The sequence below is a fragment of the Giraffa tippelskirchi genome, chromosome 4, assembly GCF_054371585.1.
Source record: "Giraffa tippelskirchi isolate mGirTip1 chromosome 4, T2T-mGirTip1v1.2.pri, whole genome shotgun sequence".
Lineage (NCBI taxonomy): Eukaryota > Metazoa > Chordata > Mammalia > Artiodactyla > Giraffidae > Giraffa > Giraffa tippelskirchi.
This window is the reverse complement of record NC_137278.1, coordinates 172,614,704-172,638,820: the sequence shown is the minus strand read 5'-3', so window position 1 is coordinate 172,638,820 and position 24,117 is coordinate 172,614,704. Positions and strand designations below refer to the sequence as shown.

The window sequence follows — 24,117 nt, the reverse complement described above, 5'->3', positions numbered from 1 at the left end:
AAAATCTGTTTTCACTGTTTAAACTAACAGCTGCCTTTATCTTCGACTTCCTAATGATTCTGCCGTGGTTCTTCTATGTTTGTTAGTTGGCATTCTGCTAAAAATGAGGGCTTTCCCTTCTCCTTCTCTTTGCTTTTCTGTTTCTTCGGATGCAAAAACTCGTTTAAATTCAACGTGTACTTTCTTTGTCAATTTTGGTGCTCAATTGGCCACTAGGAGCTCTGTCACACTGACTCCTGTGTCTTTATGACATGTTTCCCATCATTTTTTGAGCACTTCTTTATCTTCTGGCCCAAGATATTCCAGGATCATCTTGTATTAATACTTTTTTGACTCACCTCTGAAGTCAGCCAGTTCTCCAGTGAGTCATAATTCCTTTTAGAGGGGAATGGTATTTAGAAACCAAGATGTTCTCAATGCTATGGTATGCCATTGATTCTATGTTCTTTCAATGGCAGAGCTAAGAAAACAAAATTGAGGACTTTCCTGGTGGTCCAGGTGTTAAGCCTTTGCCTTCCAGGGCAGGGGGTACAGGCTCGATCGCTGGTCAGGGAGCTAAGATTCCACATGCCTCTCAGACAAAAAAACCAAAGCATAAAAACAGAAACAATACTGTAACAAATTCAATAAGCACTTTAAAAATGCTCCATATCAAGAAAATCTAAAAAAAAAAAAAAAATCCAAAGGAGCAAACATGAGTTCATATTGAAGACTCCAAATTTGAAATATGATCCACCGTTACAGAGTTGTTCTGTGCTCTATCCCATTTCATAATTGTGTATTCCATCTTCTACTGAGAACTTTGGCCCCCATTAGCATCAATCTATTTATTTCTTTGCTTAATCTGAGAACACACAGTGGGAGTTTCAGAATAGCTACACTGTCTACCAATGGGAAACTTACGAAGTTCAAGGTATTTTTTTCTATTCTTTATATCTTTACACAGAAGATATATAATCAAAATACTGTGTTCAGTGCCATGGATTGTATTTTTTTCTTCTATGCGGTTGTGGTATTCACTTGATACACGGTTTAACGTATTTATTTCCAGTGAAGTAGTTTCAGGATTCCATTGGTATCCCAGATGACTCTGCTATGCATGAGAGTACAGGAAAATAGAACAATATTATCATCAAAAATGACAAGGGTTCTTTGAGCAAAGGAGATGCTGAGGATATGGTCCAAGGGGCTTAGAAGGACAAAGCTGCATATGAGAAGAAGAGGAAACAAGATGTATTCCAGAAATTCGCTTGAATTCTGAGCATTCTATATGAAAGCAAAGACTGAAGATGACAGACTTGAAGGCAAGATCAAAGATGAGGACAAATAGAAGATTCTGGACAAGTATAATGAAATCATTAACTGGTTCAATAAGAATCCAGCTGCAGAAAAGGAAGAATTTAAACACTGGCAGAAAGAACTGGAGAAACTCTGCCTACCTCATTATTATCAAGTGGTACCAGGTGCAAGAGGCATGCCAGGAGGAATGCCCGGGGCTTCCATGGTGACGGAGCGCCTCCACTGGGCCCACCTTTGAAGGTGAGAGGCCAACCTGAGCATAAACACGTTAGCATTGTTCCATAGTAAAAAGAACACGTTTAAGGAGCCACATTTACAGCAAATTCAGTGACAGTCATTAAGGCTGAGTTACTATACTGAATTACTGGCTTTCTTATTACTTAGGAAATATGTGCACAGGGAAAGGAAATAACATTGCACACTATTAACACTGAGTTGCAAAATGCAGTGTATTAAAACCTGTATTTAAAGTCAATGCACAAAAAAAAGCTTATTAAAAAAGAAAAAATTGTTTGGTCACGTCAAAGTTTCAAAAGGAAAAGAAAAAATCACTGCGTGAGCTCAACAGAAGATAACAGAAGAAAGAATTGGTGAATTTGAAGATTAAGCAATATAAATTATCTAATATTAGCAGCAGAGAGAAAATAGACTGAAAAATACTAACAGAGTTTCAGTGGCTCGTGGTTGTTCAGTCATTAAGTCATGTCCAACTCTTTGCAACCTCATGGACTGCAGCATGCCAGGCTTCCCTGTCCTTCACTATCTTCCAGAGTTTTCTCAAACTCATGTCTACTGAGTTGGTGATATCTAATTATCTCATCCTCTGCTATCCCCTTCTCTTCCTGCCCTCAATCTTTCCCAGCATCAGGGTCTTTTCCAATGAGTTGGCTCTTCAAATCAGTTGGCCAAAGTATTGGAGCTTCAGCTTCAGCATCAGTCCTTCTAATGAATATTCAGGATTGATTTCCTTTAGGATTGACTGGTTTGATCTCCTTGCAGTCCAAGGGATTCTCAAGAGTCTTCAACACTACAGTTTCTCCGCGCTCAGGCTTCCTTAGGGTTCACCTCTCACAATCTGTACATGACTAGTGGGAAAACAATAGTTTTGCCTCTAGGGACCTTTGATGGCAAAGGTGGTACTATTAATATAATGAAAGATCTAATATTTATGTCACTGAGCTCCAAAAAAAGAGAAGAAAGTGTGAGAGTGAAAACTATTCAAAGATATGACAAATTAAAAATTTCCCAAATTTGGCAAAAGACATAAACCTGCAGATTCAAGTAACTGAGTGGACTCCCAAGATAAGGCCAAAGAAATCTACATCACTATACATTGTAATCAAACTTCTAAAAACAAAAGAAGAAAATAATCTTGAAAGCCACAAGACAGAAATAACACCATATCTAAGGGACTTCCTTGGTGGTCCAGTGGCTAAGACTCTAGGTTCCCAATGCAGGGGGTCTGGGTTCCATCCCTTTGTCAGAGAACTAGATCCCACATGCAGAAACTAAGAGTTCAAATGCTGAAACTGAAAGATCCCAAATGCTGCAACTAAGACCCAAAACAGCCAAACAAAATAATAAATAAAAATAAATATTTTAAAAAGTAATATTAAAGATAGTTACATTATATATGAGGGAAAGTAAAAAAGACTTAAAGGAATGTAAGTTTTCTACATTTCATTTAAACTGGTAAATGTCAACACCCCAAACTGTGATACCAGTTTAATGTAATAGCTAGAGCAACTGTTACAGAATATACACAAGGAGATACACTCTAAATTACTACAGATAAATCAAAATGGAATTCTAAAAAGGGTACAAATGACCCATAGGAAGGCAAGAGAAAGAAAACAGAAAAACAAAGAACATTAAAAAAGGGAGGATAACAAAAATTAAATGGTAGATATAAGCCCTAACATGCTAATAATTATATTCAATGTTTATGATCTAAATACATAATTAATTTATGTATTTAGTGATTAAAAACAGATCGACTGAGTGGGTTAAAAAAAATGAACCAATAATATACTGTGTTTAAGAAACTCACTTTAGGAAATTCCCTGGTGGTCCACTGGTCAGGAATCACCACTTTCACTTCAATCCCTGGTCAGGGAACTAACCCACAGCTATGCATCCCTGGCCAAGCTGCAAGCATGGCCAAAAAAACAAAGAAGAAACCGACTTCAAATATAATAATATAGTGTACAATACTGATTACACGTGGAATCTAGAAAAATAGTAGAGATGAACTTATTTGGAAAGCAGAAATAGAGTAACAGATGTAGAAAACAAACTTACGGTTACCAAGGGGGGAAGTGGGGGCAGGGGTGGGATGAATTGGGAGATTGGAATCGACACATATATACACTACTGTGTATAAAACAAATAACAAATGAGAACCTACTGTATAGCACAGGGAACTCTACTCAGTGCTCTGTGGTGTCCTAAATGGGAAGGAAATCCAAAACAGAGGGGATATATGCATATGTCTAGTTGATTCACTTTGCTATACAGTAGAAACTGACATAGCAGTGTAAAGCAATTATACTCCAATAAAAATTAATTTTAAAAATATAATAATATAGATAGGTTGAAAGTAAAACTACAAAATATATGCCATGTAAACAATAATCAAAAGTAAGCAGCAGGGGCTATATTAATATCAGATAGATTTTAGAGCAAAGAAAATTATGAGGAACAGAAAAGAATATTATATAATGATAAAAGGATCACTGATTATGTTACAGCCTTTAATTGTGTGGATCACAACAAACTGTGGAAAATTCTTAAAGAGATGGGAATACCAGACCACCTTACTTACCTCCTGAGAACCCTGTATTCAGGTCAAGAAGCAAGAGTTAGAACCAGACATGAAACAACAGACTGGTTTCAAATTGGAAAAGGAGTACACCAAGGCTGTATATTGTCACCCTGCTTATTTAACTTATATGCAGAGTACATCATGTGAAATGCTGGGCTGGATGAAGCACAAGCTGGAATCAAGATTGCTGGGAGAAATATCAATAACCTCAGTTATGCAGATAGCACCACCCTAACAGCAGAAAGCAAAGAGGAACTAAAAAGCCTCTTGATGGAGGTGAAAGAGGAGAGTGAAAAAGCTGGCTTAAAACACAACATTCAAAAAATTAAGATCATAGCATCTGGTCCCATCACTTCATGGCAACTAGATGGGGGAAAAATGGAAACAGTGACAGACTTTATTTTGGGGGGTTCCAAAATAACTGCAGATTGTGACTGCAGCCATGAAATTAAAAGATGCTTGCTCCTTGGAAGAAAAGCTATGACAAACCTAGACACCATATTAGAAAGCAGAGACATCACTTTGCTAACAAAGGTCTGTATAGTCAAAGTTATGGTTTTCCCAGTAGTCTTGTGAGAGGGATGACCATAAGGAAGTCTGGGTGCCGAAGAATTGATGTTTCCAAATTGTGGTGCTGGAGAAGACTCTTGAGAGTCCCTTGCACAGCAAGGAGGTCAAACTAGTTAATCCTAAAGGAAATCAACGCTGAATATTCGTTGGAAGGATTGATGCTGAAGCTGAAGTTCCAATACTTTGGCCACCTGATTTGAAGAGCTGACTCATTGGAAAAGACCCTGATGCTAGGAAAGATGGAGGGCAGGAGAAGAGGGAGACAGGATGAGATGGTTGGATGACATCATTGACTCAATGGACGTGAGTTTGTGCAAATTCCGGGAGAAAGTGAAGGACAGGGAAGCCTGGCATGCTGCTGTTCATGGGGTCGAAGAGTTGGACACGACTGAGTGACTGAACAATAACAACAAAAAGGATCACTCTATCAAGAAGACCTAGAAATACTAAATGTATATGCGCCCAAAAGTACGGATGCCAAATTTCTAAAGCAAAAACTGATAGAATTAAAAGGAGAAATAGACAGATCCATGTTTATAGTTTGAGATTTCTCTCAGTAATTGATAAAACAGCTAAACAGGAAATCAGCAAGTATAACAGATAAACTCTACAATGACACCAACCAACAGGATCTAATCAATATTCGTAGAACACTTTATCCATCAACAGCGGAATACTTTTTCATGTGCACAAGACAGACCACATCAGGCCACTGGCACAACATACCAAGCTTGTTGGACATACTAGCAGTGATGGGAAAGAAATTCATAGTACCAAACGCCCACATTAAAAAAGAAGGAAACTCTCAGAGCAGTAAGCGAACCTCGCACCACAAGAAACAATTAAGAAAAAGAGAGAGAGAAAAAGACTTCCGAGGTGGCCCAGTGGTTAAGACTCTTCCTGCCAGTGCAGGGGACATGCGGTTAGATCCCTGGTCCAGGAACATTCCATATGCCGAGGGACAACTAAGCCCGTGTGCCCTAGAGCCCATACTCCACAACATAAGAAGCCCCCAGAATGAAGAGCCCAGGCACCGCGACTAGAGAAAGCTGACGCACAGCAGTGAAGGCCCAGCGCAGCCAGTAATTAAATAATTTAAAATACCAAAGCAAGCAGAAGGAAGGAAATGATAAAGAGTGTAGATCAATGAGATTAGAAACAGACACTCGATGGGAAAAAAAAATCAATGAAACAGAAAGTTTTTTCTTTGAAAAGATCAATAAAATTGACAAACCTCAAGCAAGACTGAAGAGAAAAAGAAGATCAAATTGCCAATATCAGAAATTAAGGGATACAACTACAGGTCCAGCAGATACAAAAGCATAAGAAATATGAACTCAATATACATAAATTTGAAAATTTATTTGAACAGGACCAACTCTTTGAACTGCATAAACTACCACATTTCACCAATATGAAGGAGATAATTTGAATAATCCTATAACTTATAAAGAAATTCAACTTATAATTTTTAAAACTTCCAAAAAAGAAATATCCAGGCTCAGTTGGTTTCACAGAATTACCCTAAATGTTTTAAAAATTAATGTCAATTGAACATGTATATTATCATATGTGAAACAGAGCGCCAGTCCAGGTTCGATGCATGAGACAGGGTGCTCAGGGCTGGTGCACTGGGATGACCCTGAGGGATCTGATGGGGAGGGAAATGGGAGGGGGGTTCAGGTTGGGAACACATGTACACCCATGGCTGATTCATGTCAATGTATGGCAAAAGCCATTACAATATTGTAAAATAATTAGCCTCCAATTAAAATAAATAAATTAATTATAAAAAAAACATCAATTATACAATTCCAGAAAATAGAAGAGACAGAAACTTTTCCCAACTCATTTTATGAGATCAGTATTACTCTGATACCAAAATCAAAGACAGCACAAAAAAGAGAAAACTGCAGACCAATATCCCTCATGAATAGAGAGGGGGAAATATGTCATAAAATATTAGCAAATAGAATTCAGCAATATATAAGACATCTACATCTTGACCAAGCAGGATTTTATTCCAAGGATGCAAAGCTGGTTTAATATTAAAAAATCAAGCTAAGCCACCATACTAGCAGGCCAAAGAAGAAAATCACATGATCATATCAACTGACGCAGAAGAAGCATTTAACAAAACTCAATTCCTACTCATGATTTAAAACTCTTAGAAAGTAGGAACAGAGGAGAATTTACATGCTATATGATTCCATTTACATAACATTTTCAATGTTACAAAATTACAGAGATGTATACAAAATTAACAGATTAGGGGTTGCTAGTAGTTAAGGGTACTTAGGGGAAGGGCGAGAGATCTTTGTGGCAATAGAACAGTTTTTGGTCTTGGTGGTGTATAGTTACACAAACCCACACGTTATGCAATGGCATAGACATTCACACTCGTTGTACCAGAGTCCCTTTTCTGGTTGTTATGTTATGAAAACTGTGGTCACTAGAGGAAACTAGGTTAGGGGTACACTGAACCTCTCTGTGGGCTTGCCTTGTGGCTCAGCTAGTAAAGTATCTGCCTGCAATGCAGGAGACCGGGGTTCAACCCCTGGGTTGGGAAGATCCCCTGGAGAAGGGAAAGGCTACTCACTCCAGTATTTTGGTCTGGAGAATTCCAAGGACTGTATGGTCCATGGAGTTACAAAGAGTCAGACACGACTGAGCAATGTTCACAACCGCTCTGTACTAACTTTGCAACTCCCCAGAATCTACAACTATTTCACAATAAAGCATTTGGTTTGCTTTTAAGTCATGGGCCTTTTTATTCAGTTCAGTTCAGTTTGGTCACTCAGCTGTGTCCAACTCTTCGCAACCCCGAGGACTGCAACACGTCAGGCTTCCCTGTCCATCACCAACTCCCAGAGCTTGCTCAAACTCAGGTCCATTGAGTCGGTGATGCCATCCAACCATCTCATCCTCTATCATCTCCTTCTCTTCCTGCCTTCAATCTTTCCCGCATCAGGGTCTTTTCAAATGAGTCAGTTCTTCCCATTAGGTGGCCAAAGTATTGGACTTTCAGCTTCAGCATTAGTCCTTCCAATGAATATTTAGGACTGATTTCATTTAGGATTGACTGATTTGATCTCCTTGCAGTCCAAGGGATTCTTAAGAGTCTCCTCCAACACCACAGTTCAAAAGCATCAATTCTTCCACACTCAGATTTCTTTATAGTCTAACTCTCACATCCATACATGACTACTAGAAAAACCATAGCTTTAACTAGACAGACCTTTATTGGCAAAGTAATGTCTCTGCTTTTTAATATGCTGTCTAGGTTGGTCATAGCTTTTCTTCCAAGGAGCAAAGGTCTTTTAATTTCATGGCTGCAGTGACCATCTGTGGTGATTTTAGAGCCCAAGAAAATAAAGTCTGTCACTGTTTCCATTGTTTCACCATCTATTTGCCATGGAGTGATGGGACCGGATGCCATGACCTTAGTTTTTGAATGCTGAGTTTTAAGTCAGCTTTTTCACTCTCCTCTTTCACTTTCATCAAGAGTTCCTCTTCAATTTCTGCCACAAGGGTAGTGTCATCTGTGTATCTGAGGTTATTGATATTTCTCCTAGCAATCTTGATTCCAGCTTGTGCTTCCTCCAGCCCAGCGTTTCTCATGATGTACTCTGCATTAAGTTAAATAAGCAGGGTGACAATATACAGCCTTGGTGTACTCCTTTCCCAATTTGGAGCCAGTCTGTTGTTCCACGTCCAGTTCTAACTGTTGCTTCTTGACCTGTATACAGATTCCTCAGGAGGCAGGCCAGATGGTTTGGTATTCCCATCTCTTTAAGAATTTTCCACAGTTTGTTGTAATCTACACAGTCAACGTCAAAGACCCTTCTTACGATTATACAGTGGAAGTGAGAAATAGATTCACAGGATTAGATCTGATGGACAGAGTCCCTGAAGAACTATGGACGGAGGTTCGTGACATTATACAGGAGGCAATGATCAAAACCATCCCCAAGAAAAAGAAATGCAAAAAAGCAAAAGGGTTGTCTGAGGAGGACTTACAAATAGCTGAGAAAAGGAGAGAAGCAAAAGGCAAAGGAGAAAAGGAAAGATATACCCATTTGAATCCAGAGTTCCAAAGAATAGCAAGGAGAGATAAGAAAGCCTTCCTAGTGATCAATGCAAAGAAATAGAGGAAAACAACAGAATGGGAAAGACTAGAGATCTCTTCAAGAAAATTATAGATACCAAGGGAACATTTCATGCAAAGATGGGCATAATAATGACAGAAATGGTATGGACCTAACAGAAGCAGAAGATATTAAGAAGAGGTGGCAAGAATACACAGAAGAACTGTATAAAAAAGATCTTCACAACCCAGATGATCACGATGGTGTGATCACTCACCTAGAGCCAAACATCCTGGAATGTGAAGTCAAGTGGGCCTTAGGAAGCATCACTACGAACAAAGCTAGTGGAGGTGAGGGAATCCCAGTTGAGCTATTTCAAATCCTGAAAGCTGATGCTGTGAAAGTGCTGCGCTCGATATGCCAGCAAATTTGGAAAACTCAGCAGTGGCCCCAGGACTGGAAAAGGTCAGTTTTCATTCCAGTCCTAAAGAAGGGCAATGCCAAGGAATGTTCAAGCTACCGCACAATTGCACTCATCTCACATGTTAGCAAAGTAATGCTGAAAATTCTCCAAGCCAGACTTCAACAGTACATGAACCGTAAACTTCCAGATTTTCAAGCTGGATTTAGAAAAGGCAGACGAACCAGAGATCAAATTGCCAACAACCACTGGATCATGGAAAAAGCAAGAAAATTCCAGAAAAACATATACTTCTGCTTTATTGATTATGTGTTTTTTACTGGGTTGCCTTAAATTTACCAATTAACTTAGGGAAAGTGATATGTCCATTTTGTTGAGATACTATCCAGTACTAAGGAATGAGTTTGCATTTGTTCAAGTCCATTCTTGGTTCTGAGTTTTAAGTTTTTTTCTTAAAGGCTTCTAAATATTTCTTGTTATTTCTAAGAATTTCTATTTCTGCTGTTGTTTTAAATGGAGGCTTTCTCTTCTACTATATCCTTAGCTGTTTGTTGCTTTTGTAAAATGAAGGCTGTTAATTCTTGGAAGTTAACTCAATATCCAGCTCCCTTACAGATATCCTAACTAGTCTTCTTACATAGAATTTTCCAAATGTACCATCAAATTATCTACAAATAGAGATAGTTTTAATTCTTCATTTCCAATTCTTCTTCTAATTACTGTCCCGGATCTAATTTTATTAGCTAACACTTCAGTACCATTTAAATAGTCATGGAGGGGGACTTCCCTGGTAGTCCAGTGGTTAAGAGTCCACCTTCCAATGCAGGGGATGCAGGTTCAACCCCTGGGCAGCGAACCAAGACCCCACATTCCAAGGAGCAGCTAAACTGGAGTACCACAACCAGAGAAAGCCCACACCCCAAAAGGAAGAGGCTTCGTGGCTCACTGAAGACCCAGTGTAGTCAAAAATTTTTTTTAATTTAAAAACAAATGCACCCCCAACTAAAATAAATAAATTTATTTAATTAAAAAAAAAATGCACAAATCATAGTGGAGATACTTGGTATTCTTTACCAGTGCCTCTTCTTAATCTTGGTAGAAGGCCTTTGGTGTTTCCCTGTTAAGATGCTGGCCTTTAGAGTGATAGAATTCCCAACACTGAACCACGGTTGAATTCCTCTATTAAATCCCTCTTGGTCGTGCTATATTTTTTAACGTAGTATGGACTCCGTTTGCCGATATTTTACTCATGATTTTTGTACTGACATCATGCGCTTTTATCCCCATTGTAAGATCATGGAACCTGCTTGGAGAGACTATGTCCTGCCTCAGTAACCTTAACCAAACAAACAGCCTTACCTTTTAGACTTGAGTGTCTAAGCCCCCAATACAATAGTTAGAAGGTCACCTATTCTGGAGTTCCATTCTTCATATTTACGAAAAAATGTAGGTAAGTGAGGACTCACCTTTAGCTCTTGAGGACACTGTGCACACGGTAATTGTGAAATGAAAACATCTCCTTCCATATTAATAACAAGAAATGTCACAGTCATCAGTGATTTCTGGCCTCCAAATGTGAATGAGGGCTCCCCAAACTGCGATCCAGCAGATGCTGCCACTCCCCGAAGTGATTGCTGCAGAGCCCCAAGCCCAGGCTGCAGGCGGATCTGTAGCTGGCACTGCTCCTTTGGTCTGGGGTGGAAATAAAGAGGCTTGAGACAGTGGCCTGGTCCAGCCGGCCACAGGGCAGGGTGGGGGCCAGACAGGGACAATGGGATGTCGATTCTCGGGGGCTGTCCACCTACAGGGAGCAACCAGGCCAGGGGAGCCCCCTATTCCCTGCCTCCCAAAAGTGCTGCCCTCCCAAGGACACTCCCTCCTCGCCTATCCTAAACATCATCTCAGATATTTATTGAGCACCTACTATGTGCCAAGACTCAGGGACCCTGGGCTGGGAACCTCCAGCCTCTCTTTCTCCCAGTTGTGCTGCTCTCCCCAGAGCAACCCTTTCCTCCATCTCTGACCTCAAGCCGGATTATTTATTGAGCACCTACTATGTCTCAGGCCTTTTCTGGCCTTCTTCCTTTCAGCCTCTCTGGGCTTTTCTCCTCTTGGGCTCACACTCTCCCAGGCCTCTCCCTTATCTCAGGCCATTTCCGTCTGCCTCTCTCTCCTCTGGCCACGTTAATAGGAAGCAGCCTGAGAGGCCAAGGGCTGCTGGGCCTCCAGAGTCCAGTGTCTGCATACACAGGGGCCTGTTAACAGGGAGGTGGAGTGGGGGTGAGAGGGTAACAGGCAGGAAGACCAGGGGTCTCCAAACAGAGGAAATAGGCTGCACGTTTCACATTTTTTATCTCTCTCTTAAGCGGCAGGAGGAAACAAACTAGTGTTGTATTTTTTTCCCCTTCTCTATACAAATTTAAAAAGAGGTTTCTCTTAAAATTCTGTGTTGCCATAATAACACCTGGTTTCACCTGAACTTAACTTTTCTCAAACCTTGAGCTAACTTTTCTCAAACCTTGAGCTAACCAATACATTTTTCTTAAGAAATGTTTGTCTTAAACTATGTTAATGTATTATGTATTTACCCTAGACTCTGTCTTCAAGTTGATTCCGCCTAAAGGCTCAGAACCGACTTGACAAACCAGTATGTTATACTCATACATTGTTTTCCTAACCTATGTTAATGAAACCATATCTTTGTTTGGAAATCTGCCTTTCTTCAAGATTCATGTCAATCGTTTTATGGCCCGGGATGACTCATCTGGTGCCAATGTTATCTCAATGCGTGTTGTGGGTGAGGGGCCTGATGCCATTCTCTGAGTTTTGAGACATTTACTTTCTTTAATTAGGGGACTGCTAGTAGCTATGTAACATCTGGGTAAAGACTAGCAGGGGGGCACTCTTTCTGCCCGCTTCTGATGTCTGTGTCAAAAGCTTTCTCTATCTCTTTTTTAATTTAATAAAACTTTATTACACAAAAGCTCTGAGTGATCAAGCCTCGTCTCTGGCCCTGGATTGAATTCTTCTCCTCCGGAGGCCAAGAATCCCATGTTCCGTGGTTCAGCAACAACCTTTCAGGGGGACGGACTTCCTGTTTATGAGAATCAGAAGGGCCCCCAGGGAGGTGCCTTGGACAGGTGTCTCGGGCACCCCCTGTAGTCTAGACCTCAGTCTCTCCCTGCAGGGGCCCCCAAGCAACCAGCTCAGGCCCCGGTACTGCCCTCCCCTATCCTGCTGGGGAAGGCCAGAAGGAAGGAGGACTCAGTCTTCGGAATAGCCGGAAATGTGGGAGTAGAGTGTCTAGTGTCCGCAGGAACCATCACTGGCTCCAGGACCCAGCCCTCCTCCCAATCTGCATGCCCTGCCTCATTCTCCTCCCCATCTCCAAAGCCCTCCCCTGCTTTGCCGGTGGAAAGGCCTGAAAGAGTGGGGAAGGAGGAGGCTAGGTCTTATCCTGCCCCAGTGGGGTCACAAGGCTTCAGCTCTGTCTGGACCAGGCTCTGGAGGCCTCAGTCCCCCATTTCTGGGTGGGGGTGATGGGCCGGTAACTCCATCAGCCTCATCTTGTATGCACCATATTTGACGGGGCAGGGCCCCCAGGGGCCTTGGGACCAGCCAGAGAAAATGGTACCAAGATGTCACTTCACACCTTCAAGAAGTATCACCCTCTGTTCAAAGCCCAGGTCTGAAGAGCTGGAGTGGGGGCAGACAGAGGTGAGGCCGGCCAAAGTGTCCCAGGGGAAGCAAATAGCCCCTGCCCTCCTCACCTCCAGGCAGTCCCAGCCTGTGGTTGCCCAACAGGAAGTACTGATCGAGGGCCTGAGGGTCATGTCCAGTGAAGAGGCTGGGCAGAGGAAGCCCTAACCTTGTCCTCTTCCCTCACCTAACCCAGAAGAAGATCAGTGACACCTGTTCTCTATCTCACCTCTCCAACATCTCACTCTCTTGCTCAGAGAACCTGGAGACAGACCTATAGGATACAACGTCCTTAGTGCTCGAGGCAGTCATCCCCTAGTGGGCGGTGGGGGCCCCAGGAGCCAGCTATCCCAGAGAAGGCAGTCAGGGAGGGCTTCCTGGAGGAGGCTACCCTCTCTACACAGAAACCTAAAATTAGGAAGGATGTGCCTGACCTTGGAAACAGCTTGATCAAAGGCATGACATTTCCAGAGAAATTCTAGCAACATGATGGACCTGGAACAAGGTGCAGATGAGTGAGCCAGGGGAGATTATGGGTGGAGTGGGAGATGAGATCAGTCTTCAGGGCCTCAAAGCCTAGACTTTCTGTGGCTCTGGAGTGCCCTCTTTTGCCCCAGGCCAGGAAGTGGAAGACAGGAAAAAGACGGAAGACTTTCCAGTTCCTGATAGACCTGTTCTGAGCCAGAGCATCTAGGCACTTCCCCACAGTGGTGACCTTGGGCCAGTTATTAACTTCCCTGGCCTCAGTTTTGGGCTCTATAAAATGGGGTTAAAGAGAGGACCTGCATCAGATGGCTGTTGATGAATGGAATTAATTTAGCATAGCACTCAGGTGGCGCCAGTGGTAAAGAACCCACCTGCCAATGCAGGAGACTTGAACCCTGGGTCAAGAAGATCCCTTGGGGGAGGAAATGGCACCTTGCCCCAGTATTCTTGCCTGGAGAATCCCATGGACAGAGGAGCCTGGTGGGCTACAATCCATGAGGTCGCAAAGAGTTGGACATGATAGCATCACACACAGCACAGCACCTGGTCCTGTGTGTGCTGTGTGCTAAGTCACTTCAGTTGTGTCCGACTCTGTGACCTCATGGACTGTAGCCCACCAGGCTCCTCTGTCCATGGGATTTTCCCTGCAAGAATACTGGAGTGGGTTGTCATTTCCTTCTCCAGGGGATCTTCCTGACCCAGGGATCAAACCCACATCTCTTATGTCTGTTTCATTGGCTGGTGGGTTCTTTACCACTAGCACCACCTAGGAAGCCCCACATAGGACCTGGCACGAGTGAATCTTTTTAAAAAAAATTTATTTATTTATTTGGCTACTTCAGGTCTTAGTTGCAGCATGCGGGCTCAGTAGTTGCCAGGTGCGGGCTGAGTTGCTCTGCAGCACATGGGATCTTAGTTCCTCACCCAGGGATTGAACCCAATTCCCCTGCATTGGAAGGTGGATTCTTTACCACTGAGCCACCAGGGAAGTCCCTCATGAGTCTTTTTGACCAGCTAAATATTATTACTAATTGGGAAAAAGAGAAAGTTGGTTTTCCCCCAAGGATATGACGACAGGTGGGTGGCAAGTGTTTTACCAGAAGAGTCTACAGAAAAAGACATGGTACTCAGCCCCTGGGATTCCCAGACTTGCACGATCCAAGCCACCCCCAGGGGCTCTTATTAAAAACAGCTGTTTCCCATGCCTAGTCTCTGACTTGCCAGGTCTGGGGTGAGACAAGCTGTGGGACTTGTAAGGAGGCCCCAGGCCTGGACCTTCTATCAGGCAGGTGTGGGGAACATTCTTCTCTGATGACAAGAATTCACTCCAAATGCTTCCTCCTCAGGGAGACAATTCCTTCAAAACACGCTTTAAAAAAATTGTGCTGTTTATTGAATATGCCTCACCTCTTCTACAGAGAAGGAAATGGCAACCCACTCCAGTATTCTTGCCTAGAGGATCCTGTAGACAGAGGAGCCTGGTGGGCTGCCATCTATGTGGTCACACAGAGTCGGATACGACTGAAGCAACTTAGCAGCAGCAGCAGCAGCACCTATTCTAAACCCTTTCTGCGTTAACTCAGACAATCCTCACAGCAATCCTGTGATGTGTAGGTACTCAGGATTGCTCCCATCTTACTGATGGGGAAACTGAGGCCTACGAAAACTAGGACCTTGTCCAAGGTCGCAGGAACTCTGTGACTTGTTAGGAGTCAGATTGGGACTTGAACCTGGACATAAGTCCTTAACCATTGGATTGTAGTTTCCCCACCTCTCTCCAGTCCCTGGGCTGTTTGATATGATTCCTCCAGGTGTCTTGGGTCAGAGCTGGGGGGGTCATATTTTTTGCTCCTTTGTCCTCTAAGATAGCAGTCCCTAACCTTTTCGGCACTAGGGACTGGTTTTGTGGAAGATAGTTTTTCCACAGACGGGGTAAGAATGGGGATGGTTTGGGGATGATTCAAGCACATTACATTTATTGTACACTTTATTTCTATGATTATTATATCAGCTCCACCTCAGATCATCAGGAATTAGATCCCTGAAGCTGGAAACCCCTGCTCTGAGGGTGTGACCTTTGAATCAAGAAATGGCCAGTCCTGCTTCAGACCACCTTGGGAAACAGAAAAATGGAATTCAACTTCCTGTGCCCTGCTTACTTCCTCTGGATAGTTCTCTCTCCCAGAACTGGTTTTCCTATCTCTAAATGGGGGTGCAGCACCTCCCTAGGTATCATCAACAAGTTAGAAGATCAAGGATGGGGACACGGGTTGTGAACTGTTAGGCTGTGGGTTCTTTTGGATCTGGGAGTGGCCAAGGATGGGTGTGGGAGGATTGGGGACAGTCTAGGAGTTGCTCAAGTCGCCTACCTCCAGGGCTAGTCCTTTTCTTTCTTCTTTTTTTATCTTTTGGCAGCATCACATGGCACATGGGATCTTAGTTCCCTGACCAGGGATTGAACCCATGCCCCCTGCATTGGCAGAGCAGAGTCTTAACCACTGGACCACCAGGGAAGTCCCCAGGGGTAGTCCTTTTCCAGCTAGTGTCACCAGGACTCCAGAGTCTGGGGGAGGCCACACAGTGGTGGGAAGAGAGGCTGGTGGGGAGTCTGGCTTCTCCCTTCCCGCTTGGCACTCCAACATGCCCTGGCTGGCGGTGGCTCATGATTCATCAGCTTTAAGCCTTGGTTTCATCAGTAATCAGGAAACGCACCACTAGAGAGCCTGGGGCATTTTCTGGAGGGTCCAGTGCCCTCCCAGAAACTGGGGAGCGGGGCAGGAGGAGGGAGCAGGGGAGAGGAGAAGGAAGAGGTTTGGCCTCAGAAAATTTGCATAATGTATTATTTTCTTTGACGAGACTGAGAAAGCTTCAGGACCTGACATCCCTGGAAACCATTCACTCATTCATTCTAGTTTACTGAACCCCATACACTGCCCCAGTTACCACAGACCCAGAGAAATAAAGTGAAGTTATCCAGAAGCTTCCTGCTATGGAGATTACTGTATGATCGGCTAATTCCTGCACAGTGCAGTGAGGCATGGGTTTACCAAATTCAGAATCCACAGAGGAGAGAGCCATTAATCTGGGGTTGGGTGGTTGTGGCATGCATAGGGGAGCGGGGTGAGATATTGGCGGTTCTGAGGCCCACACCAGGAAAATGACAGTGAGGGCTGCAATCAGATCCTTCTGCTACTTCTGAATGGTTCCTCTCCCATCTGGGCCTCAGTTTTTCCAGCTATGAACTGGACACAGTGATGGAGCATTCTCCTTGGGCTGTTGTAAGAGTTAAAGGATTTCACTCATGTAAAGTACTTAGAACAGCCCCTGGTGTGTGGTCAGCACATGGGTCACAGCGTGCCTGGCAGACACGGAGAGGGCTTTCCGGTGAAGGACCCTGTCTATGCAAAGGCCCAGGAGTGTGCTGCACAAGGGTGTGATGGACATCGGTTGGGTGGAGTGAGAGGGAGGAAGGATCACTGGAAGTAGTGTCCTTTCCTGTGGACACCTTCCTTAGGGCAGTGGGGAGCTACAAACGGTTTTTGAGCAGAGGAGTGACATGGCAGACCTGAGTACCAAGGCTACAGAGTGGTGATGCGCTGGAAGGCCAGACTGGGGCAGGGAGACCAGTGAGGAGGTGGTACCAGGGTGTTGGTGAGACATGTGGAGGCCTGAAGGAGTAGCTGTGGGGATGGAAAAACCTGGAGATGAGGACCAGTGTCAGGGGGACACATAGCTGAACTGACATGATGACATTGGTTTGGCCAGAAAGTTTACTTGGTTTTTTCCATGACATTTAACATCATCAGTCTTCCTTGGTGGCTCAGAAGGTAAGGAATCTGCCTGCAATGCGGCAGGTTCGATCCCTGGGTTGGGAAGATCCCCTGGAGAAGGAAATGAAAAGCCACTCCCGTATTCTTGCCTGGGAAATCCCAAGGACAGAGGAGCCTGATGGGCTAGAGTCTACGGGGTCGCAAAGAGTCAGACACCACTGAGCAAGTAACATGCACAACATCAACAATACAAGGGAGTGAAGAGACACCACACTGTGGGCTGGAGGGAATGTAGGAGTCCAGGTGTGTTGGGAGACACTGATTCGGAATATACTAATATACTTAGGAGAGGGCATTTAGGAAAGGCTTTGAAGGATGTATAGGAGTTGTCCAGAGACCCATGAGGGAAGGGCTGCCCAGACAGATGGAACCAAAAGCAGAAGGTGTGAAAGCAGTGGGTTTGGGGAGGAAAGAGTGGGATTCAGGAGCTGGGGGGCCTTGGGTATCATCTGTAGGCCACTGGGGTTGGGGGAAGATCAGCAGACAGAGCAGTGGGAAGAGAATTTCAACATCTCTGTTAGCTTCTCGTGGCTGTTGAAACAAATGACCACAGCCTGGGTACCTTAAGGCATTCTGCTTTAAAATAGTAGTGATTTGGTCTCTCACCGCAGTGTGGGTAAGGCTGTGCTCACAAGGCTTCCAGCTTCGGGTGGCTCCAGGTGTTCCCTACTTGTGGCTGCAAGAGTTCAAACTCTGCATCTGTTCCCACATGGCCTTCTCTGTGTCAGAATCTCTTCTTATGAGGACGCTTGTGATTGGATTCAGGGCCCACCTGGATAATCCAGGATAATCTCACCTCAAGACCCTTATCTGAATTACATCTGCAAGGACTCTTTTTCCAAATAAAGTCACCCACAGGTTCCAGGTGAACCTATCTTTTGGGGAGTGGGGGTTACCATTCAACACACCACAAGGTCCTAAACTCTAATCCCAGTGCTTCCTCCCAGATGGAGAGTCTTTCCTCTTTCCCCTCCTTCGGGGCTCCCGGTCCCTGCAGTCGTGCCTCCTGGATCAGGCAGGACGCCCCACTGTTCACCCTTTCATCCCCTGGGCCCTGAAGTGTACGGACACGTGTGCAGAAGTAGCCTCCTGCCCGCCTCCCTTCTTCCAGCAGCCAACGCCCTCAGAGGCGGGGACCCGGCTAAACCTGTGGGAGGTGAGCGCCACCTTGTGTTCATTTCGAGCGCTGCAGCCCGAGGCTCCAGCCCGGTCCTTTCCCTGCGGACAAGTGGAGCGGTGCGGCCATACAGTTGCGGCTGTTCCCCAGCTCCGCACACATGAGTTCTGCTGGCCTCAATGTGAAGTGGGGGACATAGCCCCCAGGTCAGGAGACCCCGGCTCAGAGAGGCTGTGATTTGTTAAGGTCTCAAAACTTCCACTCCCGTCTGACTCCAAAGCCGCACCGCACAAGCTAGACTAGTGCACCGGGCTGGGGACGGGACCTGTCCACCCTGGCGGCTGCAAGGCTTTTCAGGGTCTACGTTTGCCCACATGAAAGAGGGTCAGGGATGCACACGAGCCCCCCCAGGTAGCCCCTTGTAGAGAAACCCGAAGAACCCAGAATTTAGTCTTTCACTGAAATGGTCTGTAGACCTCATTGCTTCTCCATACTTTCCAAACATTGGTCTTAAAAAACAAAACAAAGCAATTAGGTGTTTATTGTTTTTCTCTAAACATTTGCATGTGTGTGAACTAATTAATAACTTAAAAAACATACTTACTGGGTTAGAAACTTTATGCAGGCTTCCAGTCCCCTCTGAAAGGCAATAAGCTGAGCTGTTTCTTCCACATTCTTCCAGGAATGACCCCTGCATATGATTATATATAGGTATGTATACATACACATATACACGCCCTTGCATGTATATTCACACACTCCCATTTAAAAAAAAGTGGCACGCAATCAACATTCTACATTTGCTTTTGTCACTTAATGACACTTTTACATTTCATGCATATGATTGTGTGTGTGTGTGAGTGAGTCATTCAGTCATGTCCGACTCTTTGCCACCCCATGGACTGTAATTCACCAGGTAAGAATACTGGAATGGTATCCATTCCCTTCTCCAGGGGATCTTCCTGACCCAGGGATCAAACCAGGGTCTCCCACGTTGCAGGCAGATTTTTTACCATCTGAACCACCAGATATCTATATCTATATCATAAATGTATACAGGGTGAACACAAAAGGCAGCCAGCACCCAGATAAATACATGAACACACACACACAAAACACATGAACACAATCAGCTCCCCATGAGTCTCCTCAGTGCCACTTCCAACTCTCTGCAAATGGTACTTACTAACTGTCCTGACCTCTGAGATTTTGATATCTTTGTTCTCCATGTAAATGGCATCTTGTCCTCTTTTGTAGGCAGCTCCTTTCACTCAACATTTTGTTTGTGGGATTCAGTCACATTGTTGCCTGTGGTTGTACGTTATTTATCCTCATGACTTGTAATGCCCCACTGTGTGACTACACCACACTTTATTTCACCCATTTTACTATTAATGGACATTTGGATAGTTCCCAGGTTTTGCCCATTACAAACAGTGTGCTATGACTATTCTAGCTTAGTATGTGTCTTTTTGGTGAATGTGTTGGATCTATACCTATAGGCAGAATTTCTAGGTCAAAGGTCTACATGTGGTCTGTTTTGGCTTCTCAGGTGTCTCAGTGGTAAAAGAATCCACCTGCAGATGCAGGTTCGGGAAGATCCCCTGGAGAAGGGAATAGATACCCATTCCAGAGACTTGAACCTGAGTTTGATCCCTGGGTCAGGAAGATTCCCTGGAGGAGGAAATGGTAACCCACTCCAGTATTCTTGCTTGGAAAAAAATCCGATGAACAGAGGAGCCTGATGGGCTACAGTCCATGGGATGGCAAAGAGTTGGACACGACTGAGCGACTGAAGCATGCTCCCACACACGTTCTGTATTAGCAGAAGCTGCCAAAAGGTTTTCCAAAGTGAGGGTAGCAGTTGAAGTTCCCACCAGTTCTGATTACTCCATATCTTCACTCACCCTTGATATTTTTGCCTTTTTCATTTTAGCCTATGTATAGTGCTATAGCATTGTAGTTTTACTTTGCATTTCTCTGATTACTAATGAAGTTGAACACCTTTTAATGTATTTATTGGCCATTTGGGTATCTACTTCGATCTATTCAAGTCTTTTGCCTATTTTTCTTTTTAAAAAGTTTTGTTGGCATATAGTTGATTTATTTTGCTATTAGCATGTCTTTTCATGTTGGGTGTTTTTGTATTGGTTTGTAGGAGTTCTATGTATATTTGAAGCAGAAGTTTTTTTGCTGTATATGTTCATTACAAACATCCTCTCCCATTTTGTGGGTCATCTTTTAATTCTTCAAAATGTATTTTTTGTTAAAGGAGAGTTCTTAATTCTGATATAGTCCATTAAAAAATTATTAGCTCCTTTGTTTATTGTTTAAGAAAACCCTGCCTCTTTCAAGGTCATTAAGATGTTCTCTTAATGCTTTCTTCTAAGTCTTTATTATTTTACACTTTCACATTTAGGTTCGGAATTTATTTCTGTTTATGGTGTGAGGTAGGGGTTACATTAGGCTGAAAAAATGGTCTCCCTATTTTGCATACCTCCTAATTCCTGGAACTGTTACCTTCTATAACAAAGTGTCTGCAGAGTGATTAAGTTAAAGGTCTTGAGTGAGAAAGATTATCCTGGATTATCTAGTTGGGTCCTAAATACAACCACATGCATTCTTGTAAGAGGAAAGCAGAGGGAGATTTCACACACACACAGACACACACGGAAGCCCCTATGAAGATGGAGCAGACAGAGATAAATTGGAAGTTGCTCGCCTTGTGACTAGATTGATATAGCCGTGAACCAAGCAGTGCACGCTGCTCCAGAGATGGGAAGAGGCAAATAACATTCTCTCTGACAGCCTCCAAGGTGTTGGCTCTGCTAACACCTTGATTTTGGCCCAGTGATACTGATTGTGAACTTCTGACCTCTAGGACTGTGAAGGTATAAAGTTCTATGGTTTTAAGCCACAAGTTTCTGGTAATTTTTTTACAGCAGCTACAGGAAGCCATTAGAGGGATCAAGATGCATTTCCCTCACAATATTCTATCTAGTTGACCCAGCACCATTTCCTGAAAAGATCATCCTTCTCCCATTGCACTGCTGTGTCATATGTGCCATACGTGTGGGTTTGTTTCTAGACCGGTAGTCTGTTTGTCTGCTCTTGTACCAACGCCACACTGTTTAAATTCTTGTTCCTACAGTAGTTCTTGATGTCTGGTACAGTAAGTTCTGTGGTTTTCTTTATTTTATTGTTTTATGTCAATGGCCTTTCCTTTGCATCTCCATATACATTTTAGAATCAACTTGTTAATTTCAGGGGAAAAACTCTGGGATTTTTGAATTGGGATTGTGTTGAATCTTGCAATTAATTTGAGAAGAATTGATATATTTATAATACTGAGGCTTCTAGTCCATGAAAATGATATTGCTCTCGGTTTCTTTAGATCATATTTAATTTCAAATAATGATGTTATTAAAAAATAAAAAATTGAGATATAATTCACATACCATACAATTCATTCATTTAAAGTAGACAGGGTGGGATTTCTCTGTGTGGCTAAGAATCTGCCTTCTGATGCAAAGGACGCGGGTTCAATCCCTGGTCAGGGAATAAAGATCCCACAGGCAACAAAGAGTCCACACACTGTAACAAAGACCTAGTGCTGCCAAAAAAAGTGTACAAGGAATTCCCTGTTGGTCCAGTGGTTGGGATCCTGCATTTTAACTGCTGAGGGCTCGGGTTCAAGTCCCTGGTTGGGGAACTAGGATCCCATGAGCCGAGTGGCGTGGCAAATGAAAAATGTGTACGATTCAGTTGATTTTTTAAAAAGTATGTTTACAAAATTGTACAATCATCACCACTATCTAATTCCAGAATATTTTTTATCACTCCCCAAAGAAACTCCATCTCCATTGGCAGTCATTCTCTACACGCCCCTTCCCCCAACTCGGCAACCACTAATTTCTTTTTGTCTCTATGGATGTGCCTGTTCTGGACTTTAAATATATAGAAGTGGAATCATAAAAAATGTGGCCTTTTGTGTTTAGCTTTTTCACTTAGCATCATGTTTTTCAAGTTCATTCACGCTGAAGGATGTATCAGCACTTTCTCTCTTTTATGGCTGAATAATATTCCATTATATAGGCAATACCAAAGGCAATGCCAAAGAATATTCAAACTACTGCACAACTGTACTCATCTCACACGCTAGCAAAGTAATGCTCAAAATTCTCCAAGCCAGGCTTCAACAGTATGTGAACCGTGAACTTCCAGATGTTCAAGCTGGATTTAGAAAAGGCAGAGGAACCAGAGATCACAGTGTCAACATCCGTTGGATCATCGAAAGGCAAGAGAGTTCCAGAAAAACATCTATTTCTGCTTTATTGACTATACCAAAGCCTTTGACTGTGTGGATCACAATGAACTGTGGAAAATTCTTAAAGAGATGAGAATACCAGACGATCTTACCTGCCTCCTGAGAAATCTGTATGCAGGTCAAGAAGCAACAATTAGAACCAGACATGGAACAACAAACTGGCTCCAAATTGGGAAAGGAGTACACCAAGGCTCCTTTGCTTATTAAATAAGCAAGTCACCTTGCTTATTTAACTTATATGCAGAGTACCTCATACAAAATGCTGGACTGGATGAAGCACAAGCTGGAATCAAGATTGCTGGGAGAAATACCAATAACCTCAGACATGTAGATGGCACCACCCTTATGGCAGAAAGTGAAGAAGAACTAAAGAGCCTTTTGATGAAAGTGAAAGAGGAAAGTGAAAAAGTTGGCTTAAAACTCAACATTCAGAAAACCAAGATCATGGCATCTCGTTCCATCACTTCATGGCAAATAGATGGGGAAACAATGGAAAGAGTGACAGAGTTTATTTCTTTGGGCTCCAAAATCACTGCAGATGGTGACTGCAGTCATGAAATTAAAAGATGGTTGCTCCTTCAAAGGAAAGCTATGACCAACCTAGATGGCATATTAAAAAGCAGAGACATTACTTTGCCAACAAAGGTCTGTCTAGTCAAAGCTATGGTTTTTCCAGTAGTCATGTATGGATGTGAGAGTTGGACTATAAAGAAATCTGAGTGTGGAAGAATTGATGCTTTTGAACTGTGGTGTTGGAGAAGACTCTTGAGAATCCCTTGGACTGCAAGGAGATCAAACCAGTCAGTTCTAAAGGAAATCAGTCCTGAATATTCATTGGAAGGACTGACACTGAAGCCGAAAGTCCAATACTTTGGCCACCTGATGCAAAGAACTGACTCATTTGAAAAGATTCCAATGCTGGGAAAGATTGGAGGCAGGAGGAGAAGGGGACAACAAAGGATGAGATGGTTAGATTGCATCACCGACACGATGGACATGAGTTGAGCAAGGTCCAGGAGTTGGTGATGGAGAGGGAAGCCTGGCGTGCTGCAGTCCATGGGATTGCAAAGAGTCGGATACGACTGAGCGACTGAACTGAATATTCCATTGTCTAGATATATATTGTTTGTTCATCCATCCATCAGTTGATGGATATTTGGGTTATTTCCACTTTGGGGCTATTATTAATATGAGTAAAACTGCTGTGAACATCATGTATATATTGTTGTGTGGCATATATTTTCAATTCTCTTGGGTATTGTATATCTAGGAGTGAAATTGCTGAGTCATAGGGCACCTCTATGTTTAACTTTTTGAAGAGCTGCTAAACTGTTTTCCAAAGCAGCTGCACCATTTTACGATCCTACCAGTAATGTGACAGGGTTCTAATCTCTCCACATCCTGGCCAACACTTGTTACTGTTTGTCATTTTGATTATAGTCATCCTACTGGGTGT

The 24,117-nt window shown here is 43.2% G+C and overlaps 1 non-coding gene across 1 annotated transcript; it reads right to left on the bottom strand.

Moving 5' to 3' along the window:
* Positions 1–15,827: 15,827 nt before the first annotated feature.
* Positions 15,828–15,900, bottom strand: TRNAG-GCC (transfer RNA glycine (anticodon GCC)). The gene has a single exon. It is a non-coding gene; the product is annotated as a tRNA-Gly (tRNA).
* Positions 15,901–24,117: the final 8,217 nt, after the last annotated feature.